The 19,976-nt window shown below is 44.1% G+C and overlaps 1 long non-coding RNA gene across 1 annotated transcript; it reads left to right on the top strand.

The window, feature by feature from the left end:
• Positions 1-10,424: 10,424 nt before the first annotated feature.
• LOC309621547 lies at positions 10,425-17,081 on the top strand. Its single transcript, XR_014240081.1, has 2 exons — positions 10,425-11,655; positions 11,690-17,081. It is a non-coding gene; the product is annotated as an uncharacterized lncRNA (long non-coding RNA).
• Positions 17,082-19,976: the final 2,895 nt, after the last annotated feature.

The following is a 19,976-nucleotide window of genomic DNA, read 5'->3' as shown; positions in this document are numbered from 1 at the left end:
AAGAAATAGAAAATATGAACCGACCAATCACAAGCACTTAAATTGAAACTGTGATTAAAAATCTTCCAACAAACAAAAGCCCAGGACCTGATGGCTTCACAGGAGAATTCTGTCAAACATTTAGAGAAGAGCTAACACCTATCCTTCTCAAACTCTTCCAAAATATAGCAGAGGGAGGAACACTCCCAAACTCATTCTACGAGCTCACCATCACCCTGATACCAAAACCAAACAAAGTTGTCATTAAAAAAGAAAACTACAGGCCAATATCACCGATGAACATATATGCAAAAATCCTCAACAAAATACTAGCAAACAGAATCCAACAGCACACTAAAAGGATCATACACCATAATCAAGTGGGGTTCATCCCAGGAATGCAAGGATTCTTCAATATACGCAAATCAATCAATGTGATACACCATATTAACAAACTGAAGGAGAAAAACCATATGATAACCTCAATAGATGCAGAAAAAGCTTTCGACAAAATTCAACACCCATTTATTATAAAAGCTCTCCAGAAAGTAGGCATAAAGGGAAGCTACCTCAACATAATAAAGGCCATATATGACAAACCCACAGCCAACATCGTTCTCAATGGTGAACAACTAAAACCATGTCCTCTAAGATCAGGAACAAGACAAGATTGCCCACTCTCACTACTCCTATTTCCCATAGTTTTGGAAGTTTTATCCATGGCAATCAGTGAAGAAAAAGAAATGAAAATAATCCAAATCAGAAAAGAAGAAGTAAAACTGTCACTGTTTGCAGATGACATGATACTGTACATAGAGAATCCTAAAGATTAGAAAAGAAAACCACCAGAGCTAATCAATGAATTTAGTAAAGTAGCAAGATATGATATTAATGAACAGAAATCTCTTGCATTCGTATATACTAATGATGAAAATTCTAAGAGAGAAATTAAGGAAACACTCCCACTTACCACTGCAACAAAAAGAATAAAATACCTTGGAATAAACCTACCTGAGGAGACAAAAGATCTGTATGCATAAATCTGTAAGACACTGATGAAAGAAATTAAAGATGACGCAAATTGATGGAGAGATACACCATGTTCTTGGATTGGAAGAATCAACATTGTGAAAAAGACTATACTACCCAAAGCAATCTACAGTTTCAATTCAATCCCATCAAACTACCAATGCCAGTTTTCATAGAATGAGAGCAAAACTTTTCACAATTTGTATGGAAACACAAAAGACCCTGAATTGCGAAAGCAAACTTGAGAAAGAAAAACGGAGCTGTAGTAATCAGGCTCCCTGACTTCAGACTATACTACAAAGCTACAGTAATCAAGACAGTATGGTACTGGCACAAAAACAGAAATATAGATCAATGGAACAGGACAGAAGGCCCAGCGATAAACCAACACATATATGGTCACCTTATCTTTGATAAAGGAGGCAAGAATATACAGTGGAGAAAAGACAGCCTCTTCAAAAAGTGGTGCTGGGAAAACTGGACAGGTACATGGAAAAGAATGAAATTAGAACACTTCCTAACACCATACACAAAAATAAACTCAAAATGGATTAAAGCCGTAAATGTAAGGCCAGACACTATAAAACACTTAGAGGAAAACATAGGCAGAACACTCTATGACATACATCACAGAAAGATCCTTTTTGACCCACCTCCTAGAGAAATGGAAATAAAGACAAAAATAAACAAATGGGACCTAATGAAACTTAAAAGCTTTTGCACAGCAAAGGAAACCATAAACAAGACGAAAAGACACCTGCTCAGAATGGGAGAAAATATTTACAAATGAAGCAGCTGACAAAGGATTAATCTCCAAAATTTACAAGCAGCTCCTGCAGCTCAATATCATAAAAACAAACAACCCAATCCAAAAACGGGCAGAAGACCTAAATAGACATTTCTCCAAAGAAGATATACAGATTGCCAACAAACACATGAAAGGATGCTCAACATCACGAATCATTAGAGAAATGCAATTCAAATCTACAATGGGGCATCACCTCACACCGGTCAGAATAGCCATCATCAAAAAATCTACAAACAACAAATGCTGGAGAGGGTGTGGAGAAAAGGGAACCCTCCTACACTGTTGGTGGGAATGTAAATTGATAACACCACTATGGAGAACATTATGGAGGTCTCTTAAAAATCTAAAAATAGAACTACCATATGACTCAGCAATCCCACTACTGGGCATATACCCTGAGAACACCATAATTCAGAAAGAGACATGTACCACAATGTTCGTTGCAGCGCTGTTTACAATAGCCAAGATGTGGAAACAACCTAAATGTCCATCGACAGATGAATGGTTAAAGAATATGTTGCACATATGTACATGGAATATTACTCAGACATAAAAATAAATGAAATTGAGTTATTTGTAGTGAGGTGGATGGACCTAGAATCTGTCATACAGTGTGAAGTAAGTCTGAAAGAGAAAAACAAATACAGCATGGCGACCCATATATATGGAATCTAAAAAAAAAAAAAAATGGTTCTGATGAACCTAGGGACAATACAGGAATAAAGGCGAAAACATAGAGAATGGACTTGAGGACACGGGGAAGTGGAATGCTAAGCTGTGACGAAGTGAGAGAGTAACACGGAAATATATACACTACCAAATGTAAAATAGATAGCTAGTGGAAAGCAGCTACATAGCACAGGGAGATCAGCTCTGTGCTTTGTGACCACCTAGAGCAGTTGGATAGGGAGGGTGGGAGGGCGGTGTTAGAGGGAGGGGATATGGGGATATATGTATAGCTGATTCACTTTGTTATACAGTAGAAAATAACACACCATTTTAAAGCAATTATACTCCAATTAAGATTTTTTTTTTTAAATTACGTAAAGCACGATAAGATGAGGTATGCCTGTACTATAGTGGACATCCATGGTTTTGTTCCCCCATATCAATTCCCTCCCTTTTTGAATACTAAGTCTTGGTGGGGCAGTTATTCGAAGTACCTGCTGTCCTCTGTCTAACGTGTGGGCTAATGACCTATGCAAGGACTAGCAGATCCTCTTCCTTGGAATTTGGGTCTTGATTTAAGTAACTTGATAACTGAAAATGGTTGGGACTGATTTGTGCCATCGACCTAGACTTTGATTCTGTGAGTCTCTGATTCCCATAGTCTTTCAATACATTTATTTTTTGCTTTGGTTATCCAGAATTTGTTTTTGTTGCTTGCAAACATTAGTTTTGTGCTCTGAAACTTTGTTTTAGAAAGATTCCTCATGGTACAGATGCAGAGGTTGGTTTGGAGGCTGAGAGGCTGGGCGTAAGAATGCCTATGAGGAGACTAGTGCAGTTAGCTGAACAAGTAAGAGAAGTCAAGGTCTGAACTGGGGAAGTGGCCACATAAGAAGGAACTTGGGAAAGAGACTGAGCCAATGAGGTAGAATCCATAAGACATGGGTACTTGGTGGTGGAAGATGAAGTGAGAGTTGTCCAGGGTGACTTCTAGGCTTCTTGGTGGTGGATGTGATGCTGATGTCACTCAATCTATTGGGAAGCGAGACACACCTGAGGGCTCATCATGGTAGGTTATGTACTCAGATTCTTATAAAACATCCAAACACTAAAAGGGGTCCAAAGGTGAGGGATCTGGGCTGACCCTAGGAGCAGAAGGCCCTCATTAATGTGTGAATAGTAACTGAGGCCAGGGAGAGGGGCAAGAACTCCTAGGTGGAAGGAGACTGTGAAAACAAAGAGCAGGACTTGAGCAAAGCCAGCATTTAGGGCCTGTGGCAGACAGAGCCCCAGCATGATCCAGTCCTCACCAGTGGTCCCCAGTCTACTCCCACAGCTGTATTTCTCAATCCTAACCTGTGTAAACATCCCATGGTTTCTCACCTCAGCATCAGTGAGTTGGATTCAGCAGGTTGTGGCAGGACTTGGGAATCTGTGTATGCAACCAGCATTGTGAGATATGGTCTTAGAACTGCACTTGAGAAATACAGCCCCACAGGCTAAACCCAAGCTTCCAAGCTAGATGTTCTAGTTCCTTCTAGCCCTTGCCTCCCTCTTCAGCTTCTTCTTCTGCCACCACCCATACATCCCTTACTTCTCAACTTTATGAACTATGTTCACTACAAATGCACTCAACTTATGTCTCTGTGCCATTGCACATCCTTATCAGAATGTCTACAACCCCCAGTCTTCACCTAACTCCTACTCATTATTCAGGAAATGGTACGAGTATCACCTCCTCAGAGAAGGCTTCTAAGATCTCCTAAGATCTTGGGTGCCCTCATCTTACTTCCATAGTCTTCATGCATCTATTGTATCAGAATGTGATATCTGTGAGGGGGGCGGCTTTGAACTAGTACACAGAAGATATGCAGTAAACATTGAGAGGTGGGTTCAGTGGATGGTTGATTGGATGCATGTGTAAATGGATGGGTAGATGAATAAGTGTTTGAGAAGACAACACAGAACTGTTTCCTAATCCCCTCACAGAGTCAGAAAGGCTTTAAAGATCACTTTCATTCAAAAAGAGAACCTGAGTCAGAAAGGTCACATTCATTGGAGAGAACAGTAATTCAGAAGTGTTTTAGTGCCATCCAAGTCTACATTGTAACCCTGAGCTCACCAACAAGGCTGTGTGAGTGCTCTATTCTTGGATTCTTGGCTGTTGTGGGCTCCAGTCCAAGGTGCATGTGGCAGAGACTGCCCATGATCCTCAATATCTACCCACTCTTTCTTTCCACAATAGAATCCCAGAGCTTTAACTGTTGAAGACTGCATTATTCAACCTCCTTCAGTGCTAGGTGCGGTCACTCAGTAAGTTCTAGCAGAACATAAAGCCCAGTAATACTCCCTTGGCTGCTGGGGGATCAAAAAGATGAAGTTCAGATGTGTGCCTCATGATGTCTTGGTATGGGGCTAGGGAGCAGTTGTCCCCTCCCTGGGCTAGCAGTACCATGCACATTCATCAGGCAATTAGGTGGGGGCCTCTCACCATCCCCACCCAGGTACTGAGTGCATCCAAGTGAGGAGGTTGCAATCCTTTGAGGGTCACCAATCTGTTGCAGGTTGAAGTTGGAGGCCTGTGAAAAGGAAAGATTGACTTCCCTGCCTCTAGCCGGTGCCCTGGATTTTCATTTTGTTCTGGGTCCTGAAACTTACATAGTTGGACCTGACCTGCAGGTTCCAGGGAGTCCTCAGGATTTGTCTCCTCAGCCAGAGGCTGACTGTGTTGAGGGATCCATACAGTACTCTAGCTCATAGCCCAAGGGATCCAGGAATGTCCTGGGACCAGTGGCAGTGAAGCTCATGGGAAGAAGGTGCCCCATGACAGTGACCAGCAACCCACTAACTCTTGCCAAGGAGGGCACTAGGCCAAGCTCAGGATGAGATGAAGTCTGAGGCCACTGCATTCCACAGGTCTGTCTCATCTCATGCTCACTCGGCATCTTTGTGACCACAACATTAATATCCTCACTTTATAGGTGAGAAATTTGAGGCTCAGAGAGGTGAAGTGACCTGCCCAAGGTCACACAGTAGTGAACATAGTTCATCAAGAGCTTTGTGATTCCAGGATCCATGCTATCACCACTATGCCAGAGATAGCTACAGAGGAGGGGACAGGCGGAGGAGAGAGAACTTTGATTGATAAGATACAGGAGAGAGAAAGGGAGAAAGAAGACATCTATTCATGAGCACATATCCCATTGAACAAAGGCTTCTTCCCCCTGTAACCTGTTGGGATTCTCATAGGTGCTATTTTACTGTTGGTCATATAAAACTCTTCTCCTTATCACTGTCTTGTAGGAGATGGGTACCTGGCCAAATGAGTCTCCCTCAGGCTGGGGCCAGCTTTTGCCAAGCCAGCTGGCACTGTTCTCAGCCTCCATCCCACTCCAGACCACTACCCCTGGAGGTCACTCTGATGCTTGGGTCTAGGGTGGAGGGAGGCTCAGAGAGTGAAGCGATACAGTGATAGCTACTGTCCACGTCAGCACTGTCCTGGTGTGCCCCCTCTTCCTGGCTCCCAGTGAGCTCCTCACTTGGACCAAACCTGCTCCCACCCCAGGTCCCAGACCACCCCTGCCACGGGGAAATCCTGACAGAGGTGGGGACTTATGGAACCCCAACTTATCTTGCAAGAGGTCTGGCCAATCCTACCCCCACCCCCATCTGCCACCTTGAAACTTTCCAAGATCATAAAGCTGATAAAAAGCAAAAGCAGAATTCACCTGGCCCATCTGTCTCCTACTGAACAGCACACTGGGAAGCAGGAGACCAAGTTTAGGCCCCACCTCCCAGCATGCAAGTCCCTTGTTCTCTCTGGCCTCAGTTTCCTCATCTGTAAAATATGGACAGTGACCTCAGCCCAAGGAGTCAATAAATGAAGTTTCAAGTCCCAACTTGATATCAACTTGTGAGACTCTCTGTGGTTCTGTCCCACTCTGTGATTTGGACTCTTCAACTGTGTGAAGAGAGAATTGAACCAGTCACCTCTTAGCCATTCCATTTCCACTTCTATGGGTTTCTCTGCCCACCCTTCCTGCCACCCCCGCCCCCCGGACACCTCATCATCAACCAGCCCTGACTCTTAGGCAGTGCCCCTTCCCTCCAGAAGAGGCTCATTATAAACCTCCACCAGCAGCTGCCTGGCCCCATTCTGACCTGCTGTGCCTGGCAGCTTCTTCTGGCTGGTCACACACTGGAGGAGCCTGAAACCTTTTCCTCCATTAGTTCCCCATATTTCCTGAATGTCTAGAGCTTCTCACACTTGCAGTCAGGAAATGTAAAGTTCAATGTACTGTGCAACACCTCCTCTGGACACCTCCTAGGCCTAGACCATTCCAGTTGTGGTCTCTGACAGTCAAGGCTGCAAAGCCAAGAAGTTGGTCAGCAACTATGGGACAAGGAGGAACCTGCCAATGCCCCCCACCCCAATCCTCTCAAACTCTACTTCTGTCAACCCTGAGCAGAAAGCAGCAACCACAGATATTTCTTGAACATACCTAGGTTAGTGAGCTCACTCTCTGCTTACGCCATGGACTCCTGCTCACACTGGGGACTTGGCATTGTTTGCAGCCCCCTTGGGTGCAGATCAGAGTTCTTTAAAGGGAATCCTGGGGAGGGCAATGCTTACTCCAGAGGGTGCTGTGCTAATGGGCACTTCCAGGTGCCTGTGGGAGAGGAACTGTTACACTCAATTGTGGTGTGTGTCAGTCTGCCTGCCACTGATCAAACCACAGTGGAGGTGAGGAGTTTCCTCCTCTCTCTCAGCCATAGTGACCAGGCTTGAGTGACTGTAGTTGAGGCAGCTCAGAATGGTCTCTTTGGCTCCAGGGACTCCCTCCTTTTTATGGGTTTCTCCCTGGCCCACCCCTAACCTTTCACTCTTAAGGTGACAGGGTACAGGAGAGGGCAAAGCCTAGGTCAGTAGTCCCAGGTAAAGCTATTCCTCTGCCAGGAGTGGCTCAGTCAAACCTCTTTTCCATTCCCTGATGCAAGGACTGGGAATCAGAAGACAGAGAGGTCTGACTGTGGAAGAAGGAATGGGCCCTGGGGAGCCTACACCCAAACTCTGTCATTTCCTGAGTGGGGAAACTGAGGCACTAAGATGTGAAAGGGCTTGTCTTAGAACCTTCATGGAGGAAAGGTCATTACTGGCCAGATCTCCAACATTGAGACCTTTGGGACTCTTGGTCTAGATGGGGCTTGCTCCTCAGGCTGCTCATGTCTACCATAGACAGTTTGTGACTCCTCTAGGCTTAACTTCTCATGGTGGAGAGGAATTTTGATCACCTTTCCCTCCAACAAGATACCTTGGCCATTATATTGATGACATTAGTGAGCAAGAAGTAGCAACTATTATTGATTTATTTATATATATATATGTGTGTGTGTGTGTGTGTACACACATATACCCCTTCTATGGAAAAGGGTTAACAGTTCCATATGGTACTCCCCTTCACAAGTGAAAAAGAGGCATAATGCCGGGGGAGCCTTTGAATTTTAGAGGTAACATATTCTTCATTTGGGTGTTTTACTGTGTCCCAGTTACCAAGTGACCCCAAAAACTGCTTGTTTTAAGTGGGGCCCAGAACAAGGAAGGCTCTGAACAAGGAAGGCTCTGCAATTGGTGTATATATATATATATATATATATATATATATATATATATATATATATATATGCATATATATATATATATATACACACATATATATATGCATATATATATACACATATATATATGTATATATATGTATGTATTCATATATATGTATATTTGGAGAGAGATATAAGATATAGAATATATATTTTAATATGGATAAGCATAGATATAGATATATACATTAGATAGATAGATAGATAGATAGATAGATAGATAATCTGGTGTTTCATGGCTGGGTTAGTGTTTGACCAGTTTTAAGAATCAACACGTGTCTAGAGTCATAGATGGGGTGTATTTGTGTTCAGCAGGTGACCACAGATGAGAGCAAAGTGAGTAACTGGGGACAGGGCACATCGTGTGACAGAAGTCAGTTCTCTGCTGAGTGAGTCAGGAATCGATGTGTAGCGAGGTTAGAGCTTAGAATGTGACCATGGTCAGAGCTCAGTACCTGACAAGACTGTGGACTAAGCATGCGACCAGGATTAGGACTGCATATATGACCAGGGATAGTGTTCAGCAGGTAATTGGGATCATGACTCACAGTGTGATCTGAAACAGTTTTCATAGCATTACTGGGATAGGTGCTCAGTGTGTGATCAAGGACAGAAATTGACTGAGTTCCGTGCTCAGCATTTGAACATTTTCAAGGCTCATAGAGTAACTGGTGTCAGGATGCAGTATGGGACCAGGTTCAGTACTTTGAGAGTGACAAGGGTAAAGGCTCAGCAAATGAATGTGATCAAGCCTCAGAAGTCACTGGGGCAAGACTCAGAGTGTCAGGGTCAGTACATGGCCACAGACAGGTACAGGAGCTGTCCAGTTTCAGGGACCAACCTGTGACCAGCATCAGTGATCTCTATGACCACCATTAGAGTGCGACCAGTATTAGAGCTCAGCATGTCATCAGAGTAAAAGATCAGCATGAGAGTTAGAGTAGTAGTCAGCTTGTGACCACAGTCTGTGTTCAGCATGTGTTCGGGGTTTGATCTTAGCTTGTGACCCAGATCACAGCTCAGTGTGTGATCAAGGTCTGGCCTCAGCATGTGACTAGGATCATGCCTTAGCATGTGTATGGATTCAGGGGTCACAGTGTTTCTGATCAGCATGTGACAAGGGTCAGGGCACAAGGGATGCCTGGGGTCCGGACTCTACATGAGACCAGTGTCAGGACTCATTGAGTAACCAAGATAATGTTCAACATGTAACCAGATTCAGGGCTTAGCATGTGACCAGGATCAGGGCTCTGTAAATGATCTGCATCAAGTCTCAGCATTTGATTGAGGTCAGAATCATTATAACAACATCAGGGCTTGTTGGATGACTGGGTTTTGTAATCAGAGTGTTAGCAGTGATAGGCTGATTATATACTAAGTTCAGGTCTGAGCATCTAACTAGGGTAATGGCTCAGTGTGTGACAAGGTTCATGGCTCAGCTTGTGACCAAGATTCACAGTGTAATCCCATTACAGTTCACAGTGTAATCAGGCTTGAGCTCACTGTGTGACCAGTGTCTTTGATCAGAGTAACGAGGTTAAGGGCTCATCATGTGACCTGAGTCAGGGCTCAGAGGGAGTCCAGGCTTAGTATATGAACAGTCAAGCATCAACATCAAAGCAGAGTCAATGCTCAGAGTGTGACCAGTGATAGGGCTCTGTGTGTCTATAAGATTAGGTCTCGGTTTGTGAGGGGAGTCAGAGTTCAGCATGTGATCAGAGTCAGGATCAGAGGATCACAGTGTGACAGGGATCAGGGGTCAGCAGGTGACCAGAAACAGGGTGCATCATAATATCAGAATCAGAGTTGAATGACTGATCAGTCAGGGGTAAGTGTTTGACAAGATTCACTGCTCAACGTTTGACCAGGATCAGGGCTCAAAATGTGACCACAATCAGGGCACGACAGCAGGTGACAGAAGTCAGGGCTCAGCATGTGACTGGGTCAGAGCACAGCATCTGACTAGGATCCTGGATCAGTTGTGACCAGGGTTCCAGTTCATTAATCAGTGAATGGTTGAAAATTTGACTAACATTAGGGCTCAGAGTATGACCCCGTTCGAGGCTCATCAACTATCAAGGGTCAATGTTCAGCTTGTGAGCAGAGCCAGGGCTGAGCATGTTACCCAGGTTAGGGCTTAGATCATGACTAGGGTCAGAATTCATTGTGTGATTTGGCTAAAACTCAATGTGTGATTGCTGTCAGGGTTCTGTATGTGACATGCATAAGGCTCAATGACTTATCACGGTATGGGCTCAGTGTGTGGACAGGTTAAGGGCTCAGTGTGTGGACAGGTTAAGGGCTCAGCATGTGCCCAGGGTGACCTCTGTCAAGTTGTTATCAAGCAAAGGATCAATATGAGAAAAGAGTCAGGTTTTGGTACATAACTGGGGTCACTACTCAATGTATGACATGTAACAAGTGTGAGGGCTCAGCATCTGACCAGAATCAGGGTTAATGGAGAGATCAGGGTCATAACTCAGTGTGTGACCAGATTCAGGACCCATGATGTGATTGGGCTTATGGCTCATTGGTTGACCATTATCAGGGCACATCCAGTGACTCAGGTAAATATCCACTGTATGACCAGTCAGATCTCAACTGTAGCCTGAGTCAAGACTATTACCAGGTTAAAGGCTTAGCATGTAACCTGGGCCCCTGATAGGAGTGTGGTCAGTGTCACTGCTCAAGTGTATTAACTGGGTCAAGGCTCAGTGTGTTTCAGGACTCAATATGGAACTGGGGTCATAGCTCAATGTGTGACAAGATTTAAGGCTCAGTATGTGACCAGGTTCATTGCTTAGCATGTGACCAAAGTCAGGGCCCAGAAAGTTAATGGAGTCAGGGCTCAGAATGTGACCTGGGTCAGCGCAATGTGTGTGACTAGGGTCGTGATTAGGGTCAGGGCTCAATGTGTGTCCAGGGTCAGGACTCAACATGTGACCAGTAATAGGCTCAGGGTGTGAGGTGTTACCAGGCTTAGGCTCTGACTAAATGGGCTCAGTGTGTGACGTGAGTCAGGACTTGGTGGGTGACCAGAGTCAGGATCACTATATGAATGTAGCCATGGTGCAGTGTGTTACCAGGCTCAGAGTTTAGTGTATTTCAAGGATCAGAGCTCAGTATAAGACCAAGATTAGGGTTTATGGTTGACCAGTGTCAGAGCTTATTATTTGGCCAGAGTCAGGGATCAGATATGACCAAGTTCAGAATCTGAGTGGATGGCTAGGGCTTAGTGTATATGTTTATAAGTGTTTTATTTCCTTAGTCATATTACAATAGAGTAGGAATTCATAGGTCAGTGTAGGGAATGTTGGAAATAAAGTTTCACGGTTACAAATTTTAAGTGAAACCATCCAGCTATGTTTTAAGGTTGGCTGAGCATTTCTCAGCTCCTTGCATACAAATGGGAAGATAAACTACAGTTTATCAAGGTGAAGCCACATGAGCAAAATGGTGTAAGACAAGAGAAAGAACATTTAATGTCTGCAAGAGGTGGCTTCAAATACCAGGTAAGCAGCATAAGAAGGTGGCTTCAAATACCAGGTAAGCAGCATAAAAAGAACATGAGGTCCTGATGAATAGTGAGAAACATGTGTGGTTAGTAGATTAGAGGCCTCCATGAGGTTGACAGCTGTCAGCACAGGAACATTAGAGGGAAGGATCTGGAAGAACTGGAGGTAATGTTTCCGGTGGTGAGGGAGGGGGATGGAAGGAATGGAGTTCAATGAGTATGGTTTTTCCTAATGATAAGGGCATGACAGTGGGCAAGAGAGCATCAGTTGGACTGGAACTTAACATTCCTGGAGAGAGAGGCTCCAGGTTGGCCAAGTCAGCATTGAGGTTGTTTAGGTTTTCATGAAGGATTAGAGGAATAAGGGAAGAGAGAAAGTTAGTGAGTATTGCATGTGACAAATATGTTGGGTGGGTGGGTCAAGATAAATCAGATTGATAGGTAGCAGTGATGTGGATCGTGGGAATGGCTGTGTCATTCTCAAGGTGCAAAACAGACATCACCAAGCTAGTCCTTTATCAAAGTACACACAAAACTGTCAAAACAGTAAATTCAAAGTGAAATCAGTAAGTTCTTTGTTTGTAAAGTTTCTGAGTTTTCTGGACATCTATATGCAGAATGAGAGACATTGTCACATCCAAAGTACAAGAAAGGAAGTGATTGTGGCCTTGCCATGACCGGCCAGTCTGATCGGTGTCCAAAGATGCAGTGAGAAATTGGTCTGACATAATTGTGAGTTTGTTCACACTAGCTCTCTGTGAGCCTGGCTCCCTTGCCTATTAACGTTATATTTATGTGACTTTCATCCCTCCTCTGCAGTTGGGGTCACCCCACTCTCCTTATGTTACAGAGTCTCCTTTGATGCCATTTTTGGGGATTCCATTGAGGTTAGTTTATTCTGTGACTCCTGAAACCAAACAACTACTCTCAGTTCCAATTTGTCACAGGATGAATGAGGTCCTCCTGTATATTGTTTTCAAATGTTAAATTCCACATCAGCATATAACCAAAAAGATGAGAAACACCAAGTGTTGGTCTAAATTGGAGAAAAGAGAACCCTTGTGCACTGTTGGTGGGAATGTAAATTGGTGCAGCCACTATGGAAAATAGTATGGAGATTCCTCAAAAAATTAATAATAGAAATACCATATGATTCAGCAGTCCACTTCTGTGTATTTATCCAAAGATAATAAAAACACTAAGTTGAAAAGAAATATGCACCCCAATGTTCATTGCAGCATTATTTACAGTAGTCAAGATGTGGAAACACTGTATGTGTTCATTGATGGATAAATGGATGAAGAAATTGTCGGACCTCATTGTTACCCAAAAGCATCCAGGAACTGCAGATTTTGAAGCTTGGAAAACATGATTGCAAAGCCTAGACTAGAGTTTTTTGTGTCCTTGAGATTCTGTATGAATTATAATTAGTAAAATGGGGCCAATGCCCATCTTGGAGGGTGTCTGTGCATCTTAGCAAGACATGTAAATGGCCAATTTCCCAGACATTCATCAACAAAAATTTTCTGATTACCTGCTATGTGCCTTATTACTATTGTAGGTACAAATCTCTGACCTCACAGAATATTCCACCAGAGAGTGACAAATGCTGTGTAGAAAGATACAACAGGTCAGGAAGAAAGGGTATGAGAGGAGAATGTTCTTTTATTCAGGGTGACTAGGGAAGCCCTCCCTGACATAATGATTGAACAAAGGTCTAAAGGAAATGAGGGAGCAGGCAGGCCATGTGATTAACTGTGGGTAGAACATTGCAGTCAGATGGAACAGTATGTGTCCTGAGAGGTAAACCCATTTGGTGCATTCCTGGAATTTCAAGGAGTCTTTTGATACTGCTAAAGTCTTCATCTCAGGGTTTGACACATAACACTCGTTGTAAGCCATCTGGTATTACTATCTCTGTTTCTCCTATGACCTGTGAAGGAGGTGGGGATATCCCTATTTGCTATGGACTATATGTGTCCTCTCAAAAATTCATACGTTGAAACCCTAGCCCCCAGTGTGATGGTATTTGAAGTTGAGGGTGGAGTCTTCATGATGGGTTTAGTGCCCCTGTAAAAAAAGAGCAAAGACTTTGTTTTCCCTCTCCCTTTTTCTTTCTGTCATGTGAGGATACAACAAGAAAGTGGTCATCTGTAAACCAGGAAGAGGGTCTTTACCATAAACCCAATTATACTGGCACCTTGATCTCAAATTTTCAGTTTCCAGAACTGTTAGAAATAGACACAAGAGGGAGGGGATATAGGGATATATGTATACATATAGTTGATTCACTTTGTTATACAGCAGAAACTAACACAACATTGTAAAACAATTATACTCCAATAAAGATGTTTTTTAAAAAAAGTAAGAAATTATCAATTAAGCCACCTGGTCTATGCTATCTTGTTAGTCAGCCAAGCTGACTATGACATCATTTTACAGATAAAGGATCTGAGGGTGAGAGAAGTGTCCTGAATATGCTCTCCTGCTCATACCTGAAATTCCTAACAGTGGTGTGAAAACTTCTACTTCATCATGAGAGACAGAGGGATTGAGCTTCACAGCTGGAGGGGGAACACAATCTACATTGAATTCAGCCAATCAGAAGTTTAATTATCATATGGAAATCATACTCAACATAGCATCTTTACTTTTGATGGAGGACAGGACTTTAGGAATGAGAAAGGAACTGGGATGCAGGAGAGAAGCAAAAAGGGGAAGAGGGAGGACAGTGAGAAAAAAAACACATCATGATTGGGAAGGGACCGAAGGGACTTCTAGGATACACACAGTGGTCTACTGCTTGAACTTCAAGTATAATTGTAGACTTGTTTATTTATCCTTTCTGTTCTGTCTGATTTTGCTCATGTAGTTTGAAGCTCTGTGTTTGGATATAGCATAGAAAAGAAGTAATATAAGCAAGCCGATTCTGCTATCTTAATAAAGCCCTGCTCACAATGTTTGCCTTTGCCCAGAATCTTTGAACTTAGATTTTGAGAGTGTTCCCACAATTCCTTAATTAATAAGGGTAGTTTATAGTGCATAAACTGTTCCTACAAATAATATATTTTATACCGAACACTTAATCTTTCAGGAGTCTAGAATATTGACATTTGCTAGGCAGAGGGTGCCCAAGTGACCAGCTGCCAATAAAATCCTTTCATGCTGTATCTCTGAAGAGTATTCCTGATAGGCAAATTGTCACAAATCATGCTGGAAGGAAAAAATGTGTGATTCCACAGGGAGAGAACACTTGAAAGGTTTTTATTGATAGATGTCTTCCAGTCTTCACTCCAGGCAACTTTTACATTTGCTAATTTTACTTTGTGTACTTTTACTATAGTAAATCCCATCCACCTGTTTCCCTGTAGGGATTATTTCACCTGGAGCTTGCAATTACCCACTTTAGAACTTTCAGGACATGGCTATGGCCTTTTCCAATGAAGAGCTCGCCCTGTTGGACACATACCAGAAAAAGCTGAATAGAGGTGTAAGAACATCAGTCACCTGGTTTCCATAGCCTAGAACTGCCAAAATGGCAGAGTAGGAAGACCCTGAGCTCACCTCCTCCTATGGGTATAACAAAATTACAACTATTTACAAACCAATTATTGATGAGAAGGAACAAAAAAACTAGAAGAAAAGATGTCTTACAACTAAAGATATAAAGAAGGAACTAAAATGAGATGGGTAGGAGCAGTGGAAATGTGGTATATTCAAGACCTATACCACCAGGTGGGTGACCCACAAATGAGAGGATGATTACAATTGCAGAGGTTCTCCCCAAGAGGTGACTGGCCCAAGCCACAAATCGGGCTCCCCAGCCTAGAGGTCCTGCACCAGGAAGATGAGACCCAAGAATGTATGGCTTTGAGGGCCAGAAGGGCTTATTTTTGGGAAAGCCAGAGGACTGTAGGAAATATAGACTCCACTCTTAAAGGGCACACACAAAATCTCACATGCTCCAGGACCCAGGGCAGAAGCAGTAAGTTGAAAGGACCCTGGGTCAGATGCACTTGCTGATCTTAGAGCGTCTTCCAGAGAGGCAGGAAGCAAATGCAGCTCATCCTGGGAACACTGATGCTTCCAGCCATCATTTTTGGGAGCTTGTTTTACCACGAGGACACTGGTGCTGGCAAGCACCATTTTGGAATCCTCCCTCTAGCTTATTAGCACCAATCAGCCTGTCAGCACTAGTACTGGGATGCTTCAGCCCAAGCAGCTAGCTAGGTGAGTATGCAGCCCCAACCACCAGCAGGCTGGCTGCCTTAAGATGCCTTGAGTCCCCAGTCTGGCCCTGTCCACCAGAGGGATCATGACCTGGCCCTGCATACCAGTGCATTGGCACCAGCCTCAGGACCCACAGGGCCCTGTAATTAGAGACCCTGGGATCCAGGGCCACCCACTAGTGGGTAAGAACTACACCTGGAACCAGCCTCACCCACCAGTGAGTTGGCACCAGCCCTAGGACTCCCTGGGCTCTGACCATGTCCACCAGCAGATTAACAAACCAACTTTGGAACCCACAGGGCCCCACAGCTAGAGACCCCAAGACCCAACTCCACCCACCTATGGGCCAACACTAGCCTCAGGACTCAGTCTCATCCACTACTGGGTAGGCAACAGCTGTGTAATGTCCTGGTCCCTGCTCCCACCCACTAGCAGGGAGACTTCAGCCCCAGGACCACTGAAACCCCACAGTCTGCATTGTCAGGAGCCAGTCCACCCACAGCAGGTGGAAACCAGACCCAGGACATCATGGGCTCTAACCCTGCCAGCAGCTGGCTGACACCAGCTCTGAGACACATTGAACCCCTCAGACAGCCATATGGGGATCCAGACCCACTTACCAGCAGGCTGAAACCAGCTTTGGGATACCCCAGACACTGTAACCAACAATGTAAGGAGCCAACCCAGCCCTCTAGCAGGCCAACACTAGATCTGGGACCTTAGGCCCTGCAATCACCTACCCCAGAACACAGCTCTACCCACCAGTGGGCCAGCATTAGCTCTGGAACCCCTGGAGCTCAGCAGCCAGCTACCTCATGATCTGGTCCCACCCACCAGTGGCCAGCAGCCTCTGCACAAGGCAGGACCTAGCAACCCACTGCACCAAGGATGAGTCACTCCTACTTCTACCAGACTGCCCACATTAGTCAGCCAGCTACAACATAAGGACCCACAAAACCCATATAGGGGACAATCCTAGAGCATATAGGCGACCAGAGGTAGTGCACTGTTGGTACTCATAGGACATCTCCTACAAAAGGTCACTTCTCCAAGGTCAGGAAACATAAAACTCAACCTATCAAATGCATAGAAATAAAAAAAGTAAATTAGGCAAAATGAGGTGACAGAGGAATATGTTCCAAATGAAGGAACAAGATAAAATCTCAGAAGAAGAACTAAGTGAAATAGAGATAAGCAATCTACCCAAAAATAGTTCAAGCTAATTATCATAAAGATACTCAAAGAACTCAGGAGAAGATTGGATGAAAAGAGTGAGAATTTAGAAGGTTTTTTTTTTCTTTTCTTTTTTTTTCTTTTACAAAGAGTTAGAAAATATAAAGAAGAACCAAACAGAAATGAATAATGCAATAACTGAAATAAAAAATACAGTACAAGGAATCAACAATAGATTGATGAACTGAAAGAAAGAAGTGGAAATCACTGAAGCTAAACAGAAAAAAGAAAAAGAATAAGAAGAAATGAAGACAGTTTAAGAGACCCCTGGGACAACATTAAGCATACTAACATTCACATCACAGGGGTCCCAGAAGGAGAAGAGTGAGAGAAAGGGCCAGAGAACTTATTTCAAGACACAATAGGTAAAAATTTCTCTAATCTGGGAAAGGAAACAGACATCCAAGTACAGGAAGCAAACAGGATCAACCCAAAGAGAACCACACAAAGACAGGCTGTAATTAAAAAGGCAAAAAATTAAACATAAAGAGAGAATACTAAAAGCAGCAAGGGAAAAGCAACAGTGTACATACAAGAAAACTCCCCTAAGGATATCAGCTGACTTTTTAGCAGAACTCTGGAGGCCGGAAGGGAATGGCATGACATATTTAAAGTGACGAAAGGGAAAAACCTACAACAAAGAATACTCTACCCAGCAAGGCTTTCATTCAGATTTGATTGAAAAGTCAAAAGTTTTATAGGCAAGCAAAACCTGAAAGAGTTCAGCACCAACAAACCAACTTTATAAGGAAAGTTAAAGTGACTGCTCTAACTTAAAAAGAAAAGGTTACAACCAGAAATATGAAAATTACAAAAGGAAAACACTCATTGGCAAAGGCAAATATAAATAAATGTAGTAAATCAACCATGTATAAAGCTAGTAGGAAGGTTAAAAGATAAAACGAAGTAAAATCACCTATATCCAAGATAAGTAGTTAAGGGATACACACACAAAAAAAACGATGTAGAGAGACCTTCAAGATGGTGGAGGAGTAAGACGTGGAGATCACCTTCCTCCCCACAAATACATGAGAAATACATCTACATGTGGAACAACTCCTACAGAACACCTACTGAATGCTGGCAGAAGTCCTCAGACTTCCCAAAAGGCAAGAAACTCCCCACGTACCTGGGTAGGGAAAAACAAAAAAGAAAAACAGAGACAAAAGAATATGGATGGGACCTGCACCTCTGGGAGGGAGCTGTGAAGGAGGAAAAGTTTCCACACACTAGGAAGCCACTTCAGTGGTGGAGACAGGGGTGGTGGTGGGGGAAGCTTTGGAGCCATGGAGGAGAGCACAGCAACAGGGGTGCTGAGGGCAAAACAGAGAGATTCCTGCACAGAGGATTGGTGCTGACCAGCACTCACCAGCCTGAGAGGCTTGTCTGCTCACCCACCGGGGTGGGTGGGGGCTGGGAGCTGAGGCTTGGGATTCAGAGGTCAGATCCCATGGAGAGGACTGGGGTTGGCTGCATGAACACAGCCTGAAGGGGGCTAGTGCGCCACAGCTAGTCCAGAGGGAGCCCAGGAAAAAGTCTGGAACTGCCTAAGAGGCAAGAGACCATTGTTTCAGGGTGCATGAGGAGAGGAGATTCAGACCACCATGTAAACGAACTCCAGAGACGGGCGAGAGCCACAGCTATCAGCGCAGACACCAGAGACAGGCATGAAATGCTAAGGCTGCTGCTGCAGCCACCAAGAAGCCTATGTGCAAGCACAGGTCACTATCTACACCTCCCCTCCCAGAAACCTGTGTAGCCCGCCACTGCCAGGATCCCTTGAGATAGGGACAAGTTCCCAGGGAGAAAACAGGGCTAGCCTCAGGCTGTTGCAACTTCATGCCAGTCTCTGCCTCCGCAGGCTTGCCGCACATTCCGTATGCCTCCCTATCCCACGCCTGAGTGAGCTAGATACCCCTAATCAGCTGCTACTTTAACCACATCCTGTGAGCAAAGAACAGATGCCCTCAGGTGACCTACACTCAGCAGCAGGGCCAAATCCAAAGCTGAACCCCAGGAGCTGTGTGAACAAAGAAGAGAAAGGGAAATTTCTCCCAGCATGCTCAGGAGCAGCAGATTAAATCTCCACAATCAATTTGATGTACCCTTCATCTCTGGAATACCTCAATAGACAATGAATAATCCCAAAATTGAGGTGGTGGACTTTGGGAGAAACTGTAGACTTGGGAGCCGTGTGGCTGTCAGGATCTTGGTGCTCCAGCCGGGTGTCAGGCCTGTGCCTCTGAGGTGGGAGAGCTGTGTTCAGGACATTGGTCCACCAGAGACCTCTGGGCTCCATGTAATATCAAACAGCGAAAGCTCTCCCAGAGATCTCCATCTCAACACTAAGACACAGCTCAACTCAATGACCAGCTAGCTACATTGCTGGACACCCTAGGCCAAACAACTAGCGAGACAGGAACAAAAACCCAGCCATTAGCAGAGAGGCTGCCTGAAATAGTAATAAGGTCACAGAAATGCCAAAACACACCACTGGACGCAGTCCTGCCCACCAGAAAGATAAGATCCAACCTCATCCATCAGAACAGAGGCACCAATCCCCTCCACCAGGAAGACTACACAATCCACTGAACCAACCTTAGCCACTGGGGGCAGACACCAAAAACAATGGGAATGCAACAAGGAGGAGATATGGCGATGTAAGTATATGTTTTGCTGATTCACTTTGTTGTGGGGCAGAGGCTAAGACACAATTGTGGGACAATTATACTCCAATGAAGATGTTAAGAAAAACAAAAAACAAAAAACAAAAAAACGGCAACTACGAACCTGCCACCTGAGAAAAGGAGAACACAAACACAGTAAGTTAAGCAAAATGTGAAGGCAGAGGAACAC

This window comes from Balaenoptera borealis (assembly GCF_965194805.1).
Source record: "Balaenoptera borealis genome assembly, contig: HAP1_SCAFFOLD_627, whole genome shotgun sequence".
NCBI classification, from domain to species: Eukaryota; Metazoa; Chordata; class Mammalia; order Artiodactyla; family Balaenopteridae; genus Balaenoptera; species Balaenoptera borealis.
This window is presented reverse-complemented; position numbering and strand designations above follow the sequence as displayed.